Here is a 17,192-nt window from a genome sequence, read left to right on the forward strand (position 1 = left end):
ACCTTGTGTATGCTAAGCATGAGCTCTACCACTGAGCTGTTACCATTACACCCCTTTTTTAATGGTGCATGTTTTATGATCATACAGTTCTTACCCCCAATTCTGTCCAAATTTTCTGTAACCAGTAGAAATAGCAGTCTCAAAATTCAAGGGATTGTTTATTTTTTAATATGGAATTTCTGACTTTTAGGAGGGTGTTTCCCAATAATGTCCTAGATCCTGAAACTCTGGAAAAGTCATTAAAATCTGCACTTCATATCTGCCTGGCCTGTCTTCTAAGATCTCAGTAGTCCCTATGATGGTTAATTTTCTGTGTCAGCTTGGCTAGGCTCTGGTACCTAGAGGTATGGCCAAACATATCTGGATGTTGCTGTGAAGGTGTTTTTTTAGATGAGATTAACATTTAAATCAGTAGACATAGAGTAAAGCCGATTGTTCTCCAGAATGTGGTGGGCCTTATCCAATCAGTTGAAGACCTTAAGAAAAAAACTCCTGACATCATTACAAGAGGGAATTGTGCCAGCTGACAGTCTTTGCACTTGAGCCACAACATAACTCTTGCTTGGGTTCCTATTTGTTCTGTTTCTCTGGAGAACTCTGGCAGACATATTCTCCTTAGAGAAACTGCTTTTTTACTATAGTTTAATCTACTTGCCTTCATTTTGTTTTATTCTTTCCCTGTTTCTGTTCTGATAGTATGAATAATGCACCTCTCTAGTTCCCCCTTATTTCCCTGAGTGAATTTGATGGGCCCGTGCCCATTTAATGTCCTTTTAATTTTAATTTTCCTTTTAATTTCCTTTTTAACCTTTGGGTCTGCAATATAATGTGAATTATGAATATGAATAAGGGATCTCATTCCTTTTTGTTTACTAATAAATCGACAATTTTTTTTTTCCTGTGGGGGAAGCTATCATCTGTATCTGGAATTCTAAATACAGGTGCAGAGAACTTCTTTTCCTGGAGTATCTGACAAAACTTTATGAGGATGTCTGCCTGGAATGTGGATGCAATCTTGGAGATGAAGCAGCCATTGTATGATCATGAAGGAAAAAACCAAACTTTAAGGTCTGAGTGGCAGGAAGAGAGAATTAACTGAATCCTTAACAGCAATATTCAGCCTTAGATGGCCTACTCCATGTGTTTTGTTGTTGTTGTTGTTGTTATTTGGCAAAAATAAGTGTTTTCCAGTTAAACCACTTTAGTTTGGATTTTCTCTGGAAGGCAGACTAAACATCTTAGTTGATAGAAAAGGTGCTTTAGAATTTAGTAAAACAGGTTTGGGAATAGCTCAGTGGTAGTACACATGCTTAGCATGCACAAGGTCCTGGGTTCAATCCCCAGTACCTCCATTAAAAAAAAAAAATAAGGGAAAAGGATACAGAATTTAGTAAAGTAGATAAATGAACAAAACAAAGATTGAAACCAAGTATTTCAGTGCTATTCTTGGCATTTATATATTTGAAGCTTTTAATTATTCATAAGGTTTTCTGTCTGTTGTCTCTTTTGATCTTGGTCGCAGTCCTGGAGACAAGAGCGGGTTTTATTATCCTCAGTATACAGATGAGGACTATGGGGCCCAGAAAGTCAGGATTCATGATTTTTTTAAACCAGGCATGTGATTATACAGACATCAGTTCCCGGCTTCTCATGAGAGAAATTAATTTATTCATTCTTCCAGAGACAGCAGTAAACAGATATACAAAGCTTAGATAAGAAATTTCAAAGACAGATCCCTTTGATTTAAGAATACTTATTAATAAAAAGTGTTTTTAATGAACTGGCCCCCCCCACTCCCCTTTAAGGGTTTAAGAAATGATTGTCAGGCTAGAGAATGGAGGTGACCCTGGCTGGCTTCTTGGCTCAGGTGATGGGAGGTCTGTGATAAAAGACAAAGATCTTGGGTGTGATTTCCTTATAGTAACGTCTCCATTAAAATAACTATTATTTCTTGTAAACCGTGCTGCACAGGCTGGTTTTTAAATGCTCACACTAACCCTGGATGCAGCTGCTGTTAGGCTCTGACAGATCAGGAAGCTTCGAGGGCAGGATTACGGGGCCACCTGCTACCCTGCGCGGTGATCACCAGGCTGAGGAGGAAGAGGAAACTGGCTCAGTGAGGATTCACCCCTGACCCCCTCTAGAAGCGATTCACGGCTCCCGCCCTCTCTGCTGATGACCCAGTCCTGGTATCTCACTGTCTGAAACGCGAGGCCTTTCCGATTCCTGCCAGAGAAAGAACTGATCCTAGAGCAAATCCGGAGCAGGCTCGGTCCATACACTGAACGCATTAAGCAGACGTCACAACAGTGTCAGCCACAGAGCATGGAGCGCAAGGCTTCCAGGCAAATTCCTTAACCAGTTGGCATTTGCAACTGTGACTTCTCCCTGACTTTGCCATCAGCTTCAGCTGCGTGCATCTTCAATTGCAGAGACGTGGGAAATAATTCAGTTACTTAGGAAAACCTGATCAATACATAACCTCGGAGATTGCAACAGCATAGCCTTCCTTCCAGAGTTTTCTGTAATATCAACAGCATCTTATATTTGTGATGTGCTTTACAATAATTAGACCTTGTAACTTTTTTCACAAGGAAGTGGGTATATAATGGGAAACACACGTGAAAATATTGGCCACTGACAAAGATCTAGGTTTAACATAGCTGTCCCCTTGATTAGCTGAGTCACTTCAAGCTAATCAGTTCATTTCTGGATCTCCTTATCTATACAATAATAATAATAAAAGTAATAAAACATTTCATTCATTTGTTAGGGTGCCCAAAACAGCGGTCATACAAGCAAGCCCTTTATAAGTTATAAAATGCTATAGAAATGTGGCGAGTGGTTCATGGTCATCATTTTATTTTATCTTCATGGCAGCTCCTTAGGGCAGTTGGGGTGGAAATCATGTACCTGCCTGCACTCAGCCGCACAGCTGTGATGGGCCCACGCGCCTGCCCGGGGCAGTGAGGGCATGAGGAGCGCCTCAGACACCCCCACGACACAGCAGCTCTCAGCTGTGCAGTCACACTGTGCACGGCCAGTTAGACACAGTGGCATGGTGAATGGCTCTCAAACTGACACAGCACCCTGTCCCCAGGATCACGGACAAGAGACACACGTACGCGTGTATGCTTGCTTTCCCAGGGAGGGAACTGAGGTTCTGGATAATTCAGATGATTCGCCCAGGGCCATCGTAAATTGTTGGTCTGGGATCTGAGATGAGGAGTTCTGCTCCAAAGAACTGAGCATTTACAGCATCACTAGCCTACTTTCAGAAAGGAAGCAGCGTACATCCCAAACCCACCACTGTTCTCACGTGTTAGTGAATCAGTGCGCCCGTTGTTGACCAGAGTTTACAGCGTAAGCTTCTTGCCATAGACACTCTGTTCTCTTTCTAAAATACTTTGGCTAGTAAAGAGTCTGATGATCACAAAACCGAGGGGAATCATCAGTGAGCTCTATTAAATTATAGCTTGCTTGGTAAGTAATGAACTGTAACCTGCCCTCACTGATCAAGCTTGCTTTGTTTTTTCTTACAAAAACTTGCATGTCTTCCAATTGTCACGAACCTGCGTCGGTCCTAATCACAGCATTTCTGAGCTTAGAGATGATCTTCATAACTCCCTCATATTAAGGAATTCCGAGGAGTTAATTGGCTTTCCCTGGGCTGCACGGCTGGTTTGTGCCAGAGCGGGACCAGATCTAGTCCTTGGTGCATCATCCTGGACTCCTTTCACCACCTGCCTTTGGCTGTGCGCCATGTTTAGAGTCTCAGCTGATGTGCACAGCGGGTGGCCACGTCCCCGCCGGGCACGACCAGGCAGGCATGCCTCTACCGTGCGCCGCAGCATCATGTACACATTGAATGACAGATAGAAACAAAGGAATGTTATTTAGACCCCAAGGACGTGGTGTCCATGGTGAAGTATTGGTTTGGCTTTTCTGTAATAGTAAGAGAAGGAATAGAAAGAGCCAAGAGGAAAAACCATTTTGGTGCCAAGCTAATAACTCACATCCTTCGACATTTGAACGATTAATGCAATATTTAAAAGAGAAGTTGTAGCCTCGCCTGAGGTGATCTATTGGCTAACCAGGCTCCGTGACATTTTGAAGAAGCAAAGAGCAGTAATTATCGTGCGAGAGGTTTTTAATGGGGGCCCAGAAGGCAGCGGCCAAACAGAGACAGGAAAGCAGCGCTAGCCATCTCAGTGCTTGTCACCGCAGCGAGAAGGACCAGGAGCTTTTATTTTCTTCTCTGTCCTACTATCCAAACTCATTCCCCTAGATGCACTTTGGATTTCAGGGGTGACCCCTGAGAGAAGTTATTGGCAGTCCAGCCCAGCCGAGCCACCGTGGGGCACTCATCCTTCCGAGAAGAGCTTGCGTTTCTCGTCGGTCTCTTTGCCTTAGAGTGGCCCGCGGCGTGCTGTACATCCGGGCAAAGCCGCACTGGCTACCTTACCTGTCATTAAAGAGAAAAGAGAAAGGCTGAGGTGTGGTCAAAAAAATAAGAAAGCAATATTTATCCTTAGGAGACGGGATTAGGGCTTAAAGGAGAAGGTGATTTTCCTCAAGTCTGAGCATGGGGGAGAGAAAGGCGAGCTGAGCTCCCGCCCCGAGGGTGACTGTGTGTGCACAAAAGGCAGTTGGGAAAAATAAATGACTTCTGTGCATAAAGTGTTACTGACAGCATTCTAGGGCTTTCAACAGGAAGGAAGCACAAATCCTGCATTTCAGGAAGTTAAGGACAGGGGAAGAGAAATAACTTTCCCAGGTTCTGGGTGGTTAGCTGCAGACTATGGGAACCCAGGTGCCCTGCCTCCCAGCTCAGGGCTTTTCTGTAACTCCACGAAAAGATATGTAAATTATTAAGGGAAGAGACCCAGTCTATCCTTTCTCCTTCCTTCTTCCCTGCTCCCTTTTCTCCTTATCTTCTGTTTATTCAGTGTTGATTGAGAACCTACTGTGTGCTGGGCACTGTCTTAAGTCCTGGAGACACTACGCTTGATGCAGTTTCTTTTTTTCTTTCTTGCTCGTCTTCACATTCCTAGTGCCTAGTATGTGATAACTAGCTGTAAACGTTGAGTGAAAAAATAAGGCTTATGTACAAGAATGAGAAAGTCTATTTTTTCTTTTGAATTAACCAGTGAAATTTTGGCGAGGCCAAGTTAAATTCTACTGGACAATAAACTGCATTAGATTGCTATAGGCAATCTACATTAAGAATAATACAGAAACCCTGTATTTATCACTTTTAAAGAATTTGATTCACTTAGAGGAAATAATTTTCAAGAAGTTTTTGAAGATGTAGTGTCACATCTTGTAAAGTATCAAGGTTTCTTTTTTTAAAAAAAAATTTTTATTGAAGTGTAGTTGATTTACAATGTTAGTTTCAGGTGTACAGCAAAGCGATCCAGCCATACGTGTACATTCATATACACATTTCAGGTTTCCAGTAGGGTCTAAAGGGGGCATTCATTTGTTGACACATTTTAACTACCCTAGTGTCACCAAGAAGAAGGCACCAGTTAATAATCTAGAAATAATTTTAATCCATGACAACACAGTTGCTTCCTGCGTTTATCCTGTAGCTCGACTGTACAAAAAAATTTTAACAGGGAAAAAGGTAGAGTGTCTGCTTAAAATTTCAGGACAGATGACTCATGGAGATCAATCCCTAACTTGGATTAGGGCAATATTATCTCTGCCAGCTTTCACAGCCAAGGTGAATGACTTTGGATGGGAAATGTCTTGCTGGAAGATGCAATATAAACCCAAGGTATGACTGCCAGCCCTATTTTCACATTTCAGATTAACGTGATCTTGACATTTTGGGAACAATAATGATATTTGATTCTTCCAGTTAACTAATCACCGTATTCTCTTCACTGCCTCCCGATGCCATCACCCTCTGCTGTTTCATTTTCTGTCTTGAGTTAGAAAGTTTTTTTCCTTCTTGTCAGAGGCACAGTTCTCAGTACTAATTTTAACTTTGATGAGAAACCATGTGACAGAATGAATAAGCAAAGAGCTTCCTCACTGAACCAGGCTTGGTTTGAATTATTTAGTTAAAGCTATTTAATTCGGGAAAATGATCCAGATAAAAATTGGCAAAAAGAATAGGTTCAAAAATAAATACTCTAAGTTGTATATTGACTTCCTCCCACCTACTGACAATATTGATTGATTAGAGTTGACATTTTGTGATACTTTGTGCTTTTAAAAGAAGTTTTTAGATTTTAAAATGGTTTTTCACACGTTGTGGCTGTAATGCACTTCCGAGGAATTGTCTGTTCTGCATTATTTCTTGAAAGATGGAAACAGCCTAAATGACCAACAACAGAGAATTGGTTAAACAAAATTATGGCATGCCTATATCGTGGAATACTACATGGTCATTAAAAAGTATATTTAAGAAATGTGTATCTTGACATGAAATATTCATGTAGTGTTGTTAGGCTTAAAAAGCTGATTAAAAGTAGTTTTTATAGTAGTCTATTGAGAATAACATATAATACAAGTATAATATATAGAACACATAACAGATAACTTAGAAAATAATCTATAATAGATTTACTAAGAAGTTAACAAAATGATCATCCCTGAGAGTGAAATTATGTTTTTCTGCTTATATTTATGATTTTTCTATGATGAACAATACATTGTAAAAAGAGAATAATAAGAACCAAATAAAACATTAAAAGAAACGTTTGTAAATTTTTCAGCTTGAGTTTTTTTTTCTTTAAAATTCTATTTTTAAACAGTGTTACCTGTTTTAATTGCCAGTGTTTACACAATATCAAAATTGGTTGAAAATTCTTTTCGATCATCACTTTATAATTTCTTTGCACAGAGTAAACAGTATTAACTGGGGCATAGTTATTTTAATAGTAATGAGTGTTGAGTTTGTCTCAAATATTTATTTATTACACATGGTTCAGAACAGACACAAAATAAGTGGAAAAAAATTTTAAAGCAAAAAAAAAAAAGTAGGGGAAACCAAGAAATTTCTAAGTGACACATAAAAATTTGCCAGAACTTCCCCTGCAATGTACCAAAAACACCAGAAAAACAGTGACTCAGAAGATTCACTTTCAACCAAATACCTGCTTTGGCTAATTTTTAAAATTATAGTATAGTTGATTTACTACATTATATTAGCTTCAGGTGTACAACATAGTGATTTCAAATTTTTACACATTATACTCCATTTAAAGTTGTTATAAAATACTGACTATATCCCTGTGCTGTACGGTAAATCCTTGTATCTTACTTATTTTATACATTGTAGTTTGTACCTCTTAATCTCATATCCCTTTCTTGCCCTTCCTCCCACCCCTCTCCCTACTGGTAACCACTAGCTTGTTTTCAGCATCTGTGAGTCTGTTTCTGTTTTGTTGCAGTCATTCATTTATTTTATTTTTCAGATTACACATATAGGTGATAACATACAGTGTTTGTCTTTCTCTATCTGACTTAACTACACTTACCTTAATAACCTCTGGGTCCATCTCTGTTGTGGCAAATGGCAAAAATTTTTTCTTTTTATGGCTGAGTAATATTCCATTTCATGTCACACATATACCACTTATTCTCTATCCATTCATCTGTTGATAGACACTTAGGTTCCTTCCATATCTTGGCTATTGTAAGTTCTGTTGCTAGAAACATTGGGGTACATGTATCTTTCCAAACTAGTTTTTGTTTGTTTTCTTCAGATATATACCAAGGGGTTGGAATCCTGGGTAGTTCTATTTTTTTAGTTTTTTGAGAACCCTCCATACAGTAGCAGCACCAATTTACATCTCCACCAGCCGTGTACAAGGGCTTCCTTTTCTCCACATCCTCACCAATATTTGTTATTTGCGGTCTTTATGATAGTCATTCTGACAGGTGAGAGGCGATGGCACATTGCGGTTTTGATTTGCATTTCCCTGATGATTAGTGATGTTGAGCATCTTTTCATGTGCCTGTTGGCCATCTGTATGTCTTCTTCTTTGGAAAAATGCCTATTTTTTCTGCCCATTTTTTAATCGGGTTGTTTGTTTCTTAATATTGTGCTGTTTGAGTTGTTTATATATTTTGGATATTAACCCCTTATTGAACACATCATTTGCAAATATTTTCTCCCATTTAGTAGGTTGTCTTTTTGTTTTGTCAGTGGTATCCCTTTGCAGTGCAAAAGCTTTAAAATTTAATTACATCCCATTTATTTATTTTTGCTCTTCTTTCCTTTGCCTTAGGAGACAGATCTAAAATAATGTTGTTATGATTTATGTCCAAGAGTGTTCTGCTTGAGTTTTCTTCCAGGAGTTTTATGATTTTTGGTCTTACACTTCGGGCTTTAATCCACTTGGAGTTTATTTTTGCATATGGTTTAAGAATATATTATTGTTTCATTATTTTAGACACAGCTGTCTAGTTCTCCCAGCACCAAGAGAATGTATTTTCCCCATTGTATATTTTTGCCTCTTTTGTTGTAGATTAAATCACCATATGTGTGTGGGCTTATTTCTGGGCTCTCTATTCAGTTCCATTGATCTATGTGTCTCTTTGTGTCAGTGCCATACTGTTTTGATTACCAGAGCTTTGTAGTATAGTCTGAAGTCAGGAGCATTATACTGCAGTTTTGTTCTTTTTTCTCGAGATTGCTTTGACAGTTCAGGGTCTTGTGTTTCCATGTGAATTTTCAGATTATTGTAGTTCGATGAACAATGTCATGGGTAATTTGATAGGGGTTGATTGCATTAGATCTGTAGATTGCTTTAAGTAGTATGAACATTTTAACAATAGTAATTCTTCCACTCCATGAACACTGAATATCTTTCCATTTCTTTGTACCATCTATAATACCTTTAATCAAAGTTTTATAGTTTTTAGAGCATAGATCTTTCCCCTCCTTAGGTAGGTTTATTCCTAGGCTCTTTATTCTTTTTGATGTGATGTTAAACAGAATTGTTTTCTTGTTTTCTCCTTCTGACAATTCATTATTAGTGTATTTAAAAAACAATAGATTTCTGTATATTAATCCTGTATCCTGCAACTTTGCTGAATCTATTTATTAGTTCTAATGGCTTTTTTTGGTGGCGATCTTAAGGTTTTCTATGTATAAAGTATGTAATCTCCAAATAGGGACAGTCTTACTTCTTACTTTCTGACCTGAATGGTAAATCCCACTGGTTTTCAAGCCCGCTAAGGATACTTGTCTTCCCGGTGTTGAATTGTTGTATTTTGTAAATATAACAATTGTAAATTCCATACCAAATTTAGTTTAAAAAATTAGAATCAATACATAACTTAATTAAAACAGTAGATTTATCAGGTTGTCTTGAGATGGTGCCAGCTATTCCTGCAAGGCGCTAGAGGTGCAAGCAGTTAGGCTGCACGGAAATGCTAAGTCCTTAATCAATACAGTGAAGTATTTCCAACTCCGCAGCCTGATAAAATCCAGCAATCAGTGGCTCTGTGATACAGGTCTGGTACAAGCAGGATTAAAAATAATATTTTTTTAAAAGTCCTACCTCTTGTTTAACTATTGCAGGAAATTCTTAGAATTAATCCTTCTCTCTTTACTCTCGCTGAAGTACCCCAAGTTGTTGACTCCACTGATCCCCTTCCACAAGGGCAAGAGAGTATCCCAGTATGAAAAGGAAAATTGTCTGCTACCTGCGAAGACAAAAAGTAAAGCCACCTCTCTTGCTACTTCCATCCCAAACAGTCCCAGGCTGCTGCCCATATAGAAAATAAAGTTGTTCTAAAAGCTATAATGAATTTGAAAACATCTCACGCTCCAGAAATCTGCTTCCAGAATTATTACAAAATTCTGCATTCTACGAACAAAGCCCCATTAATTCTCCTATCAACTTGTTTCTTGCTGCTCTTTCTCTGGAGCTGTTTTAAGTGCCTAACAAAGGTTTGACTATTTATATAAACAAATAAAGGAGAGCTGGGTACCAAGTCATGTCAAAGAGGTTAATAACTGTTTGGCAGTGCTAAATGCCTCCGACAGCTTGGTTAGCCACTGAAAAATCACTCTAATGATACACTCACTAGAAATGTCCCTGGTTGCCTTAGAGGAAAAAAAAAAGGCCCAGCCAGAAAAACACTGGCTGTCCAGCCCTATCATGAAAGCAGAATCTGCAGCTGAAAGATGCTTGTCAGACTACGTGAGAAAGTCTGCAGAAAAATTCAGAGATGAGGAAAGTGCCCTGAGTGGAGGGGAATACAGAGGTAAAGAAACCCCAAGACCCTGCTCATGAGGAAAGCAGAAATCCAAGACCTTATTTATTCCTTCAGTCAACAAACAAGTCAAATACTGTTTACCCGGCACCACACTAGGGTCAGTTTACAAGATGAATGAGACGCAGCCCTTGGAATGTATGCACTGCAGTGTTAGCGAAAACCCCAGATTGGGGTGGGTAAGAGAAATAACATGGAAAGAACCTAACTGAGACTTTGGGTCCTACCAAGGGAACACCTTGGGTACCATTTTTACACAGTTCTCATTGTGGGGCCAATTTTAAAAGTTGTGCAATAAATAGAAAAATGAAAGACAAAACAACAGGTCTGGTACCATTCAACTGGGGCCTTTTTGCCTCAGACGAATGCATAAGAAGCTGATTGGATGGAGCTTGGTGGGGAGGACAGGCCGGGCTGGGCTGGGCTGTGCACAGGCAAGAGAGTGAGGAGGGCAAGGGGTGGTTCCGAGAGCTTTCCTACAGTTTCTAGACCTCCGTGGAGATAAGAAGTTTTGTCAAGATCTGAGTCTTTGGTTCTCATACGCCGGGCGCTGACGGCTCAGCCCTGGATGGCTGCTACTTCAACTAAGTCACTTGGAGCATCCATTCAAAGCACTTATGCAACAGGCTGCATCTATTTCTAATGAAGGGAAGACGGCCGCCAGCAGCGCTGACGGCTCTTGAGGCCTGAGAGCCCGCTTCTCCCGGAGATGCCGCGAGGCCGGCCCCGAGCAGCTCTTCCCGTCTGCCGTTTGGTTAACTCAGGGCAAATGGCAGAGACTTCTCCGGAACTGGGTTGATTTAAGAGCTGTTGGCTGATTTCGGTTGGATTCTCTAGTCAGAGAGGGAAGAAAGTGGCTGGCAGCAAGAGGAAGAGCGAAGAAACCTAAGGGTGGAGGACAGAGGGAGACTGTTAGGTAGCAAATTTATTTCTTGTTTATTTGAATACATGATGATGGCCCTCAAGGCTGAGATGACTTTGATTTGGTTTTAGGTCATCCTTATCCCAGCTTCATTCCCAGTAAGAGATTTTATTCAACAATTGATGGGATTTTTCAGTTTTCTTAAAATCTGTTTTTTCGGATACAGTCTGAGCCAATCTCAACAGCTGCCCCATATGTACCATATCAGATGTGATTTGGTTTTGGGCCCCGACTTAAAGGAGTCATGAAACTTCCTCTAGTTTTAGGGCTAATACAGTAATCGTGAGCCCTTGGATGGGCAAGCTCCCTCACCTGTCTGCGCCTCGGTTTCCTAAGAGGGCTGGCTTGGAGGCTGGCTCGCAGCTCTAAAACTGTGTGATGTTTGTCTCTGGGCAACCAAACACCAGTGACATCCTTTGTTTTTTATATCAATAAATGAGCCTTTGTTTTGGTACAGTAATTCTGACGGGTCCTAACAGCGTGTTTTGTTGCCACAATACAATACTGGAAAAGAACCAAAACCATAATTCAAGGGAGATTTAGAGTATTTATTTGTCATGAGGCTAATTTAGAGGTGTTTTCTGGTTTGGGCCTGTAACTTTTACTTGGCCACGACGAATTCAGGAGGCGGTGGGAAAGTAATTTTCCTACTGTTTGCACACGTATCTTTTGATCTGACTCTTCCATCTCCCCTGAACCAAGGCCTGCTTTGTATAAAATTTGCACTGCTTGTCCCCTAACATACTAAGCCCCCAAACAAAAGCAAGACAGAAAGCATGCTCAGGCGAAGGACTGGAGACAGTGTGCGCGGAATCGTGAGCAACAGCCGGCCAAGAACAAATTCAAATGTAAGCATTTGAAGGGTTAGTATCCCAGAGAAAAGCTTTTTTGATAGTCTCTATTTTTGACTAATCAAAATAAATCTGTAAAATTACACTGTGGCTGAGAATTTGTTTTCCTCCCCATTTGGAGGGAAAAAAAAAAAAAAGAAAAGAACAATCAAAAGCATTCAGAGACAGATCCCCAGCTGCAGTGACAGTTCCAAACAGGTAAGCACGCAGGGTCCTTGGGCGGGAGTCCAGGGACTGAGTGCCGTTCAGAAGACCCTGAACTTGCAATTCATTATTTAGTAAACGCTCTCCTTGCTGCTAAGCAAACACATAATGGTCTCTGGCAGGGGAATTCATTTGAATTCTCAGCCCTGAAGTGAAGCAGTCAGGCAGGGCTGCTGTGTGCATTTCTAACTGCAAAATGAAGAGGTCCCTAAGAGAGGTGGCCCCGGCTTTGCGGCATGACCCTGCTCTAAGGATCTTAGCCTAAGGGACAGGAAGGTGGCTGGGTCTTTGAGGCTGATGGGGAAAGTGGTGATTAGAAAGAATTGATCAGCAGCCTTAAGGGAAAAGAAAAAGGGAGCAGTAAACACAACGCGTTAACTGAAATTTCTCACCCCTTCTCAAAGGAGAGCCATTATTAGGGCGAGCGGTGCTGGGCATTTGAGGACGCTCGACCTAAGAGGGCACAAAGTTGCAAACGGGAGCCCTGCTTGCCGAAAGGTGATGTTGGAGGCTAGCTGAGCCTGGTGGCCATTTTGGGAATAACTGAAGCGATGGGACAAGCACGGAGGATACGGTGGGTCAGTAGAGTGGACAGTAGTGGGGAGGGAGCCACGTGGTCCCATGATTAAATGTCTCTACTAAATGTACACCCACAACTACACTAAAATAGTGTGATGGAGAAACGAGAAGAGAACCAATGAGGTGCTCGTGGAGCACAGAAATGAAAACGTTATCTTATTTTGGGAGAACCAAAAGAAACATCCTGAAGGAGGAGGGGAAGGATTTGGTAGGCAGAGGAGGGGCCGGTGCATCCCGGGTGGAAGGCACCATTAGGGCAAAAGCACTGAAGATGAAACTCTGAGCGGTGGGGGGTGATTTGATGCAGCTAAACATAGCATGGGAAAGACAGGAAATGAAGTGGGATTGGGGTATTTGGGGCCAGACTGTTTAAGAGTTTTACATGCAAAATGTTTCTGAGCTTTATTCTGGGAGCAACAGAAGGAGAGGAACACAGTTAGAACTGAAGGCTGTGGGGAGGCTGAGAGCTGCTATGAGGCAACGGAGTAGGTGAGAGTTAATGTTGACCACAACAGAGGGAGCTAAATGGAAGGGCTGGACGTGAGACGCATCACGGAACCAGAGGGCACTGGAGCTGATGACGCATCACATATGGGGAGTAGGGGGCAGGAATGAGTAGTTAGAGAGTTTTAAGCCTGGGTGAGTAGAAGTGGTACCCCAAAAGGGGAAGGGAAAAGACCCCAGTTCTTGTCTTACCCCAAATACAAGAATTCAAGCAGGAGACGGACGTGTCATGCAGTGAAAGGTTTTAAAGGTTTTAGCAAATTGCACCTCCAAGAACGGGAGGTGGGCCGATCCAAGGGCAGACAGCAGTGGACTCCGGTCCTCTGTCTGATACCCTCGCTTGGAGGTGGTCTCTTGATTGACAGCTCTTGCCCCCGGAGTGCTTAGTCACGCTCGTCCCCTTTTCCGCATGTCCTCGCCCGTGATGCGCACACGAAAACCCATCGGTGGGGGCCGAACTGCAGTGCTGATTATGTTGCAATCAGCACGGGGTCATGGCCGGTTAGGTCCTTGTTGCTGCCACACAGCTGCGGCTGTTGGGGTCTAACTGGTCTCTCGCTGGCGCTCATTTAGAGGAAGGAAAGCCCCTTTGTGCTGGAGGTGGGCACACCACCGTCTTCGGGACCATCCTCCCTCTCCGCCACCTGTCTGTCTGGTGTCCCTACGTATCTAGCTGCCTAACAGAAGGACCACAATGCCATGAGCGAGGTAGAGAACACAGAAGGGAGTGGGGGGCAGTCTGAGGAGGAAGGATTCCATTTTGGATGTGCTACACATATGAGAACAGAGAAACGTGCCCAAGAAAATGTCCTGGATACATAAGTGCAGACCTCGAAGCCGTCCCAGAAGTCTGAGCTGGAGACAGAATTGGAGGCATCTGTCATAAAGGTGACAATTAAAGTCATGATTAAAACAACGACGACAGGTTCGCCAGGGGAGAAGGGAGAAGGGGAGGGGAATGGACGACATTCTGGGGATGCCAGCACGGAGGGAGCGGAGAGAGGAAGGCCCACGTGCAGGAAGTCGGGGAGAAGGAGCAGAGAGGGCCAAGCCCTGGAGTCCAGCCTCCTGAAAGCAAAGGGGGGCGGTTTCACGGAGGGCTGGTGTTCACCAGGCTCAACGCCCGTCAGGGAGCTGAGGGGGACAGGACAGAACTGATGTCCTAAAGTGGCATTAGCGAAAGATCACAAAAGGGTGGTGCCCATTACGGGGGCAAGGGCTTGAAGAGTGGGTAGGGGGTTCAGAAGTGGAAACAGCCCGTGGTGTAATTAGCGTATAAAGCTCCCTTCTTCACTGACAGAGGAAATAGTTCGGGCATTGAAGTGCCGTGGTGACAGACAAGGGCTTGAAAAAGGTAAACATTTGCTCAAAATGGTACCTTGCATATTCTTATTCCAAACATGGAAAACCACTGACTCTCACGTAAGCTAAAGCAAATGGAGCCGATAAACAAAACGTTAATTTGGTTAGCCGTGTGCTCGTGTCTTATTCAGCACACGGTGTAAAACCAAACACTCCTGCAGACGTGGCACATTCCCACGGCTAATGTTTGTTGAAGTTTACGTGTTACCTTTAGAAATTAGAGTAGTAATTACAATGAATATTCTACAAATATTACCTGAGTCCTCACTACCTTCCTGGATTACAGGGCTGAACAGTCCCTCTCTGCCGTTGTGGACTGCACATTTTTCCCACAGATACGACGTGACTGCCGTAACCTTAAATGCTCAGAACCACCCTTCAGACCCAGTCCTGCAGGGCCGAGGGGGGCAGGGGCCGGCCCCCGCCGTGGGGGCCTGAGTTCAGGCTCTCCTCTGCTGTGGGCGTGCTGCCCACCCCGGGCGAGTTACCCAGCCCCGCTTTTCTCTGCTCAAGGAGCCCTTTAGTGCCTGACCGGCACCTCACCAGGGATGGTGCAGAATTTCACTTCTCTCGCAACAGACCTGGAGAAGGAGGCCAACGATCTTCACTTCGCAAGTGGAAAAGCCCAAGTTAATTTGATCTAAATCCAAACAAAACACACAGGATTCTCTTTCTCACTGGTTTCCTGCTTAACACTTCACCCCCTTCCCGATGCTTCTGGTACCTTTTTCCTGCAGTATTTTTCTACCTGGTTTTACCAGCATGTACTCATCTATCTTGTTTACAGTCTGTCTTCTCCACTGGGCTGTAAGCTCCCGTATGGAAGGCACTTGAGTTGTTCTGTACCTGCTGTGTCCTCAGCGTGTGAACCACGTAACAGGTGCTTGGACGGGCGGTGACCCTCAGGACAAGAGTTAGAAGAAGCTCCATGGGAATATGTCGTGAGGGTCCTTGCCCCCACCCCCTGAGATGGATGAGCTTCACCGCTGCCTGAGCGTCGTGGCTGGGACAGACAGAGACGGCCGCCCAGCACGCGGAGTTGGGGGCGGTCTGGAACCCACGTTTACAGGAGGGTCAGGCGAGCCGGGCAGCAGGAAGGCTTGGGGTCAGACTCAGGAAGCGGCCCCATCACCACAGCTTTCAGGGCAAAACCCTGATTAAGACAAACGATATTTGAACACCGAGCTTCCCCGAGAACTCTGTTTGCATGTAGTCTATAGAGAGTGCTCGGGATTTCTGTTAATTAATGTGGTAAATGTAATTTCTACACCTGCTGAATTAACCTGCTACATTCCGGATTTTGTTCCGTTGACCAGTCACTGGCCACTCGCCTCACAGGCTGACTTTCGTCCTGGCCTGGTCTCCTCAGCGTATTCAGCTTTTAACTTCAGCTACCTTCGTTGTCACACTTTCATCTCTTCTCCTAGGACATCTATTAAAAATTCCCTAATTTACCTCATTTCTTGAGACCATGCTCCACTTTCTCGTGTGCAGAGCCTTTTGAGGGTCGCCCCTGAGAGGCAGAAACTGGAGAGCCGGGCAGGTCAGGGCGATATCAGCAACTTACGATGACACAGATGAGGGATCCACTGTAAACTGAGTTCAGATCTGATCAGGGAATATCTTGAGTTAAATTCAAGAGTCTGTCTACTCTTCTCGAGTGAGTCAGCAGCCCTCGGGAAGCTGATGTCCCACTCGTGACCGAGCCCCCGCAAGCCCCCGAGCCGGACGCGGGGGTCTGTAACCCTGCCCCCAGCAGAGTTACTTGTGAGGCTTTCCAGGCCCTCATCTTACTCCCAAGGGCCCGCCAGGTCCTGGGAACTCTGGGTCCGTGTGTCACAGCCAGCGAGAGGCAGCGAGAGGTCAGTGAGCAGAAGGGCGTCTCTGTGGGCCAGCCTCACCCCTCCCTGGACCCTGGCTTCAGTACTGACAGGCGCTCCCAGAAGAGGCCCTCAGGGAACGTCAGTTTGATGAAGGGGCTGGAACCTGGAAACTGGAGGCCGGAGGTGAAAATGCAAATACGGGCTGAAAAGCCCACAAAACAGAGTCAAGCTAGAAAATCAGAGAAACCTAATTGCTTGTTGTCCTGGGCCCTGAATACACCCTTCGCTGACCTGTTCCCCTTCCTGTCAGCTGCTCCTCCCTCTTCACAGCCACGTTCTCAGGGAGCGGACCTGGCTCTCTCTGCCTTCAGGGCACTCTATCTTGTTGGCATTTACTTTTGCCTCTCTTGCCATTATTCTTTGAAGATTCCATCTGAGGGAACAGAAGCCACTCTTTATGCTGCTTTTCAGGCGAGGTCAGTGCTTTGGACATGGTAGGGATTTGATGAATGTCTTAATTTTAACAAATGTTCTGGTTATTCATGTGTCGCTATTCAGACGCCACTCCTGACCTCCTAGTGGACACGGCTCTCCTGTGCTGACTCTGCAGGGGCGCTGTTGCCCCTCCCCACATTCTTGAGCTGGTCTCTGCCTCCGTGGGGGGCGGAGGAAAATGACCCCTGGATTTCGACACCAAATGACATT

The sequence above is a fragment of the Camelus ferus genome, chromosome 12 (genome assembly GCF_009834535.1).
Source record: "Camelus ferus isolate YT-003-E chromosome 12, BCGSAC_Cfer_1.0, whole genome shotgun sequence".
Taxonomy (NCBI): domain Eukaryota; kingdom Metazoa; phylum Chordata; class Mammalia; order Artiodactyla; family Camelidae; genus Camelus; species Camelus ferus.